Below are 10215 nucleotides of genomic sequence, written 5' to 3' on the forward strand. Positions count from 1 at the left end.
ATGACATTTTTGCCATTAAAAACACGGAGATGTGTTTCTTTTAATAAGCTTTTTATACACATGTCCATGATTATTTCCATCTGTTCTTGAAATTATTTTTCCTTTTGCATTTGCTCTTCAAAAAATTGTTGAAGTAATAGATGCAAATAGAAATCAAATAGTATCCAAAGGGAACTTAAAAAAAAGAAAGACAGTCTCCTTTCTCCTTCCCTAAATTCTGATACTTTCTCCTTCTCATAATACAGTGTTTCTCATACTTACAATGCTATTTTAAATATCTCTTTATGTTTTCCTCCCCAATCTATACTTTTTATTTCCTATTCTTGCCTTACTGCATTAATAAGGATTTCCAGGATGACATTGAGAAGAAGTGATGAGAGGCAACATCTTTGCTCTGTACCTGATAGTGGGAAGGCTTCTAGTTTGTCACCATTGAGTGTGATGTTAGCTGTAGGGTTTTTTGTAGACAGTCTTTATTAAGTTGAGGAAGTTTTCTACTTCTGGTTTACTGAGAGTTTTTATCATGAATGGGTATTGGAGTTTGTCAAATGATTTTTCTCCATTTATTGATATGATCAATTATTGATATAATCAATATGGTTTTTCTTTTTTAGTCTGCTGAAGTGGTGGATTACATGAATTGAGTTTTGAATGCTAAACCAGCCTTGTACCTGGGATAATTCTCACTTGATCGTGGTGTATAATTCTTTTTATGCTTCTTTCAATTTGATTTGCTAATATTTTGTTGCATCTGTGTTCAAGGGAGATTTGATCTGTAGTTTCCTTGTAATGTCTTTGGTTTGGGTATTTGGTAATGCTGGCCTCATAGAATGAGTTAGAAATTGTTCCTTCTGCTTCTGTCCTTTGTAAGAGATTGTAGAGAATTGGTATAATTTCTTGCTTAAATATTTGTTGGTAGAATTCACCAGTGAAGCCATCTGGGAATGGTGCTTTGTGTTTCAGAAGGCTAATTATTGATTCCTTTTCCTTAATAGATACAGGTCATTCAGATCATCTTATTCTTTTGAGTTTTGGTAGATTGTGTCTTTCAAGGAATTGGTCCATTTCTTCTAGGTTATCAAATTTGTGGGCACAGACTTGTTCATAGTTTTCCTTTATTATCCTTTTAATTTCCATGGGATCTATAATGATGTCTCATTTCTGATATTAGTAATTTGTGTCCTCTGTTTTTTTTCTTAGCCTGTTTAGGCACTTAACTGATTTTTATTTATTTTTTTCATAGAAGCAGGTTTTGGTGTTGCTGACTTTTCTTTGTTGATTTCCTGTTTTAAATTTCATTGATTTCTGCTCTGATTCTTACACTTTCTTTTCTTCTGCTTACTTTAGATTTAATTTGCTCTTCTTTTCTAGTTTCCTGAGACTTAGATTATTGCTTTTAGATCTTTCTTCTTTTCTAATGTATGCATTGTCTATAATTTGCCTCTAAACACTGCTTTTGTTGCATCACACAAATTTTGACAACTTGTATTAACATTTGGTTCAAACTACACAGTGGACATTGTGGTTTGAGAGCAGACATTGATTTCTATTCTTTTAAATGCGTGTTTTTCTTAATTCTTTTAAGTTTGCTAAGATGTGGGTTTTTTTTTTTTTTAATGTTTATTTTTGAGTAGACAGAGTGCGAGTGGGGGAGGGGCAGAGAGAGAGGGAGACACTGAATCCGAAGCAGGCTCCAGGCTCCAAGCTGTCAGCACAGAGCCCAATGTGGGGCTCAAACCCACAAACTGTAAGATCATGACCTGAGCTGAAGTCAGACGCTCAACCAATTGAGCCACCCAGGTGCCCCTAAGATGTATTTTATTGATCAGAATGTGGTCTATATTGGTGAATGTTCCATGAGAGCTTAAGAAAAATGTGTCCTATTATTGTTGAACTAGTTTATAGATTGATGGTGTTGAATTTAACTATGTCTTGGCAGTTCCATTGTGTAATGGTGAGCACTCTGGACTCTGAATTTAACTATGTCTTTACTGATTTTCTGCCTGCTAGCCTTGCTTTTTGTTGTTGTTTTAGGTTTGTTGTTTTTGAGAGAGGGGTGTTGAATGGCCTCCAGCTATGATAGTGGAGTAATCTATTTCTCCTTGTAGTTCTGTCGGTTTTTGCCTTGTGTAATTTGATGTTCTCTTGTTAGGTACATACACATTAACAATTACTATGTCTTAGAAAATTGACCCCTGCATCATTATGTAATGCTCTCCTTTGTCAATGATAACTTTCCTTACTTTGTATTAAGCTCTGTCTGAAATTAATAGAGCTATTTGTACTTTGTTTTGAGTAATGGTATCATGGCATATTTTTCTCTATCCATTTACTTTTAATCTGTCTGTGTCTTTATATCTGAAGTGGGTTTCTTATAGACAACATATAGTTAGGTTGGGTTTTTTGTCCATTGACATTCAAAGTGATTATTGTAATTGGATCAGTATCTGCCATTTTTATTACTGTTTTCTGTTTGTTGTTTTTCGTTCCTATTTTTATCTTTCACTCTTCTGCCTGTTGTGGTTTGGGGTGAGCATTTTCTATGATTCCATTGTCTCATCTAAGTCAATACTAGTTTTTTTCTCTCTGGATCTTTCTCATTAATATATAACCTGAGGAAGAACCCTGGTTTAGTCTCTGTTTTCTTACTATTGATCATTGTGAGCCTTTTATCTTACTGAGAAAATATTAATCACAATTTAAAATTTTAAAAACTATTTACTGTAGATCCCACACTTAATTCTTCCAACCTTATATTGTAAATTAATCCTGAGAAGCAGAATGGGTGGGAATGGGCTCTTGAGAGCTCAAAATCCATTCCTAAATGGCATAAAGCAAGATAGCCCTAGCTCTTTACTGCTTACATTTGTAAATAATTTGATGGGATTTTTATATTTATTTTTTAAACTTACATTTATATTCATATTTTGATGGTAAAAAATCACGTAGAAAGATTGATGGTAAAAAAAAATGAATGCCCCCCTCTTTCTACCATCCTCTTCTCCAGTCCCATTTTCCAAGGGAGAACATTGTTAGTAGTTTAACATGTAACAAAATTTTTAGATGACTTTGTTCTTACCCTAGTGGTAAAAGAAGAAAATGTCCTCTGGTCAGATGATGTGGTCTTATGTGTCAAGAACTATGTGTTTGAGAAGTCCAGGGCAGAAACTTCATACTCTGCACAGCTTCCAAGTCATCCATCTCCCAGCATCCTCTAGTTGTTCTTCTGCATTCATGGTGTAACTCACGTCACTACATCTACTTCTGTGTCCCTACAATAAATTTGATGTTTTATCACATGCCCTGCTTCAAACACTTTTATGGCATCCCCTGGCTAGGATAAAGGCCATACTTAATCTGCATGATTTCATCCCAACCCAGCCTCTCCAGCCTCATCTTAATAACACTCCCTTTTGTTCTTTGCATTCTGCCACACTGACTGCCTTAGTTTCTTGGTAAATGCAATTTTCCCTCCCTTAAAATTTATTCCCATCCATTCCCCATTGTGCCCTTTAGTTAGCTTCTAGTCAGCTTTCAGAACTTAGTGCAAATGCACTTCCTCAAGGGAAACCTTTCTTGAAGCATTAGGAAAGGTTCTGTTTTTAAGATTTTGTCATCTTTGCTTGTTTAATATAGACCCTTGTTTAAACTAGACCCTTCAATATATATAGGATGGCTGACACCTAGTTGGAGCTTTTCCTTATTTATTGAGTGGATTAATCCTTCCTTCCTGTACCACCCTAGTCTTACCCACTGTTCCCTTTATTCTGGATAGTATGTTTCCCAACCAGTTGTCTCTATATATCTCTTCCAAAGTCTTTGCTGGCTTCTAAAACCTATTCATTCTGGATCTTAGTGAGTTGACAAATATAAATCTGATTATGTCTTTTATAAAACTTTCTGAGGGTGTTCTATTGCACTTAGGAAAAAATACAAACTCTTTTCAAGCTCTAAAATTCTGTCCTGGGTACATTTCTGTTCACCACTTAACTTTTTATCCTAACTTCTTTCTGTTCCAGCCTTCATGTAAGCTGGTGGCCCTGCCTGAAACAGTTTTCTCTCTGCCTGTCCCCACCCCTGCCTCCGCAAACAGAACATTTAACTCCCACTCATCTTTCAGATCTCAGATTAAAATTAAACATTTCCTCAGAGAGGCCACAATGCCTATCTTTATTTCTTTTAACTTCCATGTTACTTTATTATCTGTCTCCCCAAAACCTTTCTTTAGACTATCGCAAAGCTTATGCACCATTGTGTCCTCTCTACCTGGCACATGGTAGGTCTTAACATTGAATGAAAGAGTAAACTAATTTCTTGGTCAGTTGTAGCTAGAGAGGAAAAAAAAAAAGTTCAATATCAACTTCATTAAAACCGAAGTATTTTTTTGGCACGCAGTCTTCGCCATTTGAGTGGACCATTTAATTAATAATAAATGGGCTACATTTTGTAGATTGATTCACTCAGCTGATAAGGGTTTTACTTGGAGGCAGCTTCATCCTGGCTGGCATACTGTGCGAAAGACACAGCCTTGTTCTAAGTAAAATGTTCTGTGGGGGCCATATTAAGGTTTTTGTAGGACCAAGTGGTGACTGATAACTATATATCCCCAAATGTTTCAAGCCAAGATTGTCTTTTTCCATATCATGTCATTCCATGGAATTTGGGACCAGATGCTCTTTGATATTCAAAAGGATGCCAACATTCTTTTAGGCCCAGTGAGGACCAAAAGGAAGTAGAATTAAGTTTAAAAATGTAGGCAGACTACTTGGTTGTCACAGTCCTGGAGATAGCTATTTGTATTTATTGGGTGGGGCCACAGATGCTAAATGTCTTAAAAGTATGGAGTCCTGCACAACAAAGGATTGCCCTGCCTGATTTGTCAATTATACCCCTGCTGGGAAGCATGAAAAGAGACTCAGTTTCTTGAATACCAGGGAGAAAGGCATCCATTAGACTGCCGCCAACTCAGTGAAGCCAGGCATAGTTTTCCATTCGGGCACGACTGTGGCAGTTTCTTAGAATATTTTTTGTAACAAAACATATAATTAGACAAATACAAGTTTGGTAGCTAAGCTCCATGTATCTAGTTCTCTCCCCGCCGCCCCCCCCCCCCACACGTATCTAGTTTTAATCCGCTCCAGAAAACATTATACTTTAGTCAACCCTTAATTATCTGATATCCAACTCCTGTCACAAACCTGGCTGAGACATGCAGGAAGGTAAGCATACGAAGTGAGAATGCTCTATTCCTTGGGAATGAGTCTAGATTCTTTCTATCCCTGAAGCTAGGGCACTGTAGAAAACCACTCTATTGTGAATAGCTTCCTTTAATTCTTCATAAAAATGCTTTCATAGAACCATCACTTAGTATCCTCTTGACTTTTGTTAAGAACTGATAGAAATAAAAATGAACCAAAAGCGTTTCAACTTTTATAAAAATTCTGGTGAAAGTAGTATGTAATAGCTAGTGCTTCTTATCAAAATATTCTTAATTTGGTATTAGGAAAATTTTGTGTCTCTTGGTACATGCTAATATTAGCTAACAGAGCTAAGTAGTCTCTTTCCCCTTTACTTGGTGGCTGGGAAACTCAGAACAAAACTTTGTGCTCAATTAGATTAATTGCTTTTAGCCTAGGTTTTTGTGTTTGTAACCTTTTAAGTAGTAGTCTCATGTTTTGTTGTGTATTTTAGGTAGAATTTACATGCAATAAAACGCACATGTGTTCAATGAGTGTTGACCATTTTCTATGTCTGTGTTAACAACGATCCGAACATTTTCATCATCCCGGGAAGTTCACTTGTGCCCCTTTGCACTCAGTACCCACTCCTGTTGGAACTGCTTTCTGGCTTCTATGCCCATAGATGAGTTTTTGGCTGTTCTTGAACTTTGTTTGAATGGGATCATAGAATATATATATGATCTTTTTGTCTAGCTTTTTTCACTCAACATTGTTGACATTGTGCTGTTGCATGAATCAGTAGTTCTTTTTAATTACTGAGTATAGGGGCGCCTGGGTGGCTCAGTCGATTAAGCATCCAACTTCAGCTCAGGTGGTGATCTCACAGTTCGTGAGTTCGAGCACCGCATCAGGCTCTGTGCTGACAGCTTAGAGCCTGGAGCCTGCTTTGGATTCTGTGTCTCCCTCTCTGCTCCTCCCCTGCTCGTGCTCTGTCTCTTCTTCAAAAATAAATAAAAAACATTAAAAAAATTAATTACTGAGTAGCATTGCACTTAAATATACTTCAATTTATCAGTTTCTCTGCATATTGATACTTCAGTTTCCAGCGTTTGGCTATTTTGAATAAAGTTGCTTTGAACATTTGTGTACAATTCTTGATGGACAGATCATGTTTAAAAATATTTAATGATTTTATTGTGAAAGCATCTTCAGTGTAAACTTCATATCTTTATGAAAGGAGTTGGTAAAGTGTAATAAATACGTGGAAATATAGCCGCCCCCTAGGATTAGATTTATAGTCATTAACTTAAAACACTAAAAACAGCTTCTAAATATTAGTTTCCCATTGTTTTAGAATTGAAGGCCAGGTCAAATATGTAACTTATCTCTTCAAATAAACTGCAAATTGGATACCTTCTCATTTAAATCCCTTCTAAGGTATAGGTTGCTATCTTCAAATCCCCATTTTTTTTTGTCCAATAGTCACACCAAACTTAACATATTCAAAGCCAAATTTAATTTTCTTCCCCAGACCTAACTCTCCCATGGTTTCCTCATCTCAACTGTTTTTCAGTTGTTCAGCCTAAAAATGTGGACTTGTGCTTGATTCCTCTGTTTTGTAAACGTCGCATTGCACCCATCAGCAAATCTGGTGCACTCTGCCTTCAGAATGCAGATTATCAGCGCTTCAGCCACTTCCCACTCTCTCTAATGCTAACATGCTAGTCAAAGCCACCATCCTCTCTTGCTTGAATGGGTGCCATAGCTTCCTAACTCACCTTCCTGCTCCCATCTTTGGCCCCAAGAGCCTGTTCTAAACAGGGGAGGGATCCTTTTTCAATCTCAATCACATCAGGTCACCCTGCTCAAAACCCGACACTCATTCAAAATAAAAGCCAAAGTTCTTACAATGGTCTACAAAGCCATAAGTCATCTGGCCTCCCAGAACCTCTCCTCACATCATCTCTGACCACTCTTGCCCTTTCCTACCCCTCTGCAATCACGTGGCTGCCTCACTTACCTTTGCACGACCAAGAGCAATCCTGCCTCAGCCATTGCATTTGGTGTTTCTGGGCCGGGAACCCCATTCTCCTCCAGTCCCCACACACATCTCAAGTCACACTGCCTTACTTTATTCTTACTTCTACTCACTGTCCCTTCATTCAGTAGGTCTTCCTTGATCACCTTTGGTCACCCCCAAAGTTGGCAGTGTCTGTATTGTATTCTTACTTACCTCACCCAAGCCATACCTTGAAGACTGCTTCAAGTCTGAGGATGGGCAGAAATGATGGCTAGAACTTGGCTCAAGATTCCAGAAACAGCTAATACTCAATGTAAAGAATAGCAAGGAAGTGATTGAGGACACTTTTCTCATAGTCTCCCTGGTTTTCTCATGGAGGCTCCTCTGGAGTTTGAAGGTCTCCACAGCCCACATGGAGTGAGATGTCCATTAGATAGAGAAGCATAGAGCTGTGGGCTCTGCTTCATCCCTTCACTCCCCTGCAGCCACTCAGCAGCCAGAAACAACCTGTACTGTCTTATTCTGCTGCACAGTGAACCTGATCAACAAGACCTTATAGCTGGGTGTCCTTGTGCTGTTGACAACCTCCCATTATCTGTGTCTGCACTCCACTGGGGTCTAAGAGTTTGCAGTCTTTCCCTTTATAGGCCGCCTTGGCCATAGCTTATCACAATGCCTTATTTTCTCTATGGCCCTTATCACCATTTGACCTATTATATATTTATTTTTTGTACTTGTTTATTGTCTGTCTCTCCAAGTAAAATGTAAGTTCCCTGAGAACACAGACTTTACTCTTTCTGTTCATGCTGTATTCCTAGTACCTAGAATAGCACCTGGCACATGGTAAATACTTAGTAAATATTTACTGAGTTTTGCTCAATATATTTAACATGGGTTTATGTAGTTCCTTCTAAAAAAAGGCAGCATTGTATAGATTTCAGTGGCTGCTAATGTCAAATCACTCCAAACCTCCCTTTTTGCTTTTCTCTTTCCTTTTCATTTCAGAGTCTTATTTAGGGGTTGGAATGACCATGGGAATCAAGTTGCATATACCCCAGGTTTGGTACTAGTTTTGTTGCCGTGTTACAGGAAGCTGGGAATTGTGTCTTTGGTAACCAGGGTAGAAGAAAGTCTATTATTTTAATGTCTCAAGTTCAAATTCCCTCTAATATAGGGATCCCTTGAATCCCTACTGTATTGGAATTCAGACTGATTCACAAGTAAAGACCTCTTGGAAATAACATTCTGAGAAAGGTCCTTCGTGTTTGAAAATCTGCAAGTTTTGGGATCTGGATGATGTGAGTGGTACAGAGACTTGAAACGGAAATTGTAGGGGTGCCTGGTGGCTCAGTTGGTTAAGCATCCGACTCTTCATTTCATGATCTCACAGTTCATGGATTCAAGCCCCTCATCAGGCTCGAGCCTGCTTGGGATTCTGACTCCCTTTCTCTCTGCCCCTCTGCCATTTGCTATCTCTCTAAGAAAATAAATGAAAATAAACTTAAAAAAATTTTTTTAAATGGAAATTGTAGTTTCTTCTCATTGATTCATTCCAATAAATATTTTATCAAATGTCTAGAATATCAGATACCTCAAATATGTAATCCTAATTGTGATCTATTTTTTTCAAAAAGTCAACATTGTTTCTATAGTAAGATATTTTCTGCTCAATGACCCAGAAAATCCCACTCCCTGGTTGTCAGTAAGTAATATTCATTGAATACCCATGTGTGCAGATTACAGCATTAACTTCTACCCTAAAGGAGTTTGCAATTTCTGTCTGCTCAAGGGGCTTGGTTGAAAGGAAATTAATAAATAAGCTTGACTCTATAAGACTCATTGCTTCCAATGGAAGAAAGGATGTTGACTACTAAAACTTTTATAAATCACCTCTTTTTGTAATATGGAAGCAACTAAAATTTGTTTTTCATATTTTGAGAGGATATTTGATACTGACACTATCGAACTGATACTATGTTTGAGGGTGGGGCTTATACCTGGGAGGGTTGTGAATCTTGTATCACCTTCCCCAAATACTCAAAAGACCATGGTCAGGAAGATGGTTATTGCGAGAACAAGGGCATTACACAGCACATTCTGGTCAAGAATAATAAATAAGGAAAACAGAATAATCAGCTTTTAAAGAAGACATGTATATATAAAAACAATCTGCAAAGTCAAAGTAATTTGCAGAAACTTCCTAGTTTCACCATTGAGATGCCTCTTGTCAATACTATTTACTTAAAACAGTCTAAGACAAGGTGCAACCTACTGATCAGTTTCTCATAATCAATTCTTAGCCAGAAAATGTAAGGACCCTTCTGTGAGTTCTACCTTACCAGAAGCCATGGGCTTCCTGGAATGACTTAGAAATCTCAGATCTGACAATGATTTTGAAACACAATTTCAATATTCTTGACCCACCCAGCCATTCCTAGATGTACAAATTATATGGCCACATGGCGTGTGACCAGAACAGAGGACCAGGCAGAGAGCACAGCAAGGAGAACAGGAACAGAAAAGACACTTTTGCCTATTGACCATTACCTTTGTATTTTTTATAAGATCACATTTTTGAATTTTTTTTTTTTAAATTTTTTTTTTTTCAACGTTTATTTATTTTTGGGACAGAGAGAGACAGAGCATGAACGGGGGAGGGGCAGAGAGAGAGGGAGACACAGAATCGGAAACAGGCTCCAGGCTCTGAGCCATCAGCCCAGAGCCTGACGCGGGGCTCGAACTCACGGACCACGAGATCGTGACCTGGCTGAAGTCGGACGCTTAACCGACTGCGCCACCCAGGCGCCCCTGAATTTTTATTATGGAAAATTTTGAACATAGACACAAAAATAGAACAATACTCAATAAATGCACATGAACCCATCAATCAGCTTTACCAGTCAGCAACACTTTGTCTTTCTCAATGTATCCATCCCCTCTTGTATTGTATTGTATTGTATTATTTATTTTATTTTTATTTCTGCTGGAATATTTTAAAGCAGCTCTCAGACATAT

The sequence above is a fragment of the Puma concolor genome, chromosome A1 (assembly GCF_028749965.1).
Source record: "Puma concolor isolate L17-30 chromosome A1, mPumCon1.1.hap2, whole genome shotgun sequence".
In the NCBI taxonomy this organism is placed as follows: domain Eukaryota; kingdom Metazoa; phylum Chordata; class Mammalia; order Carnivora; family Felidae; genus Puma; species Puma concolor.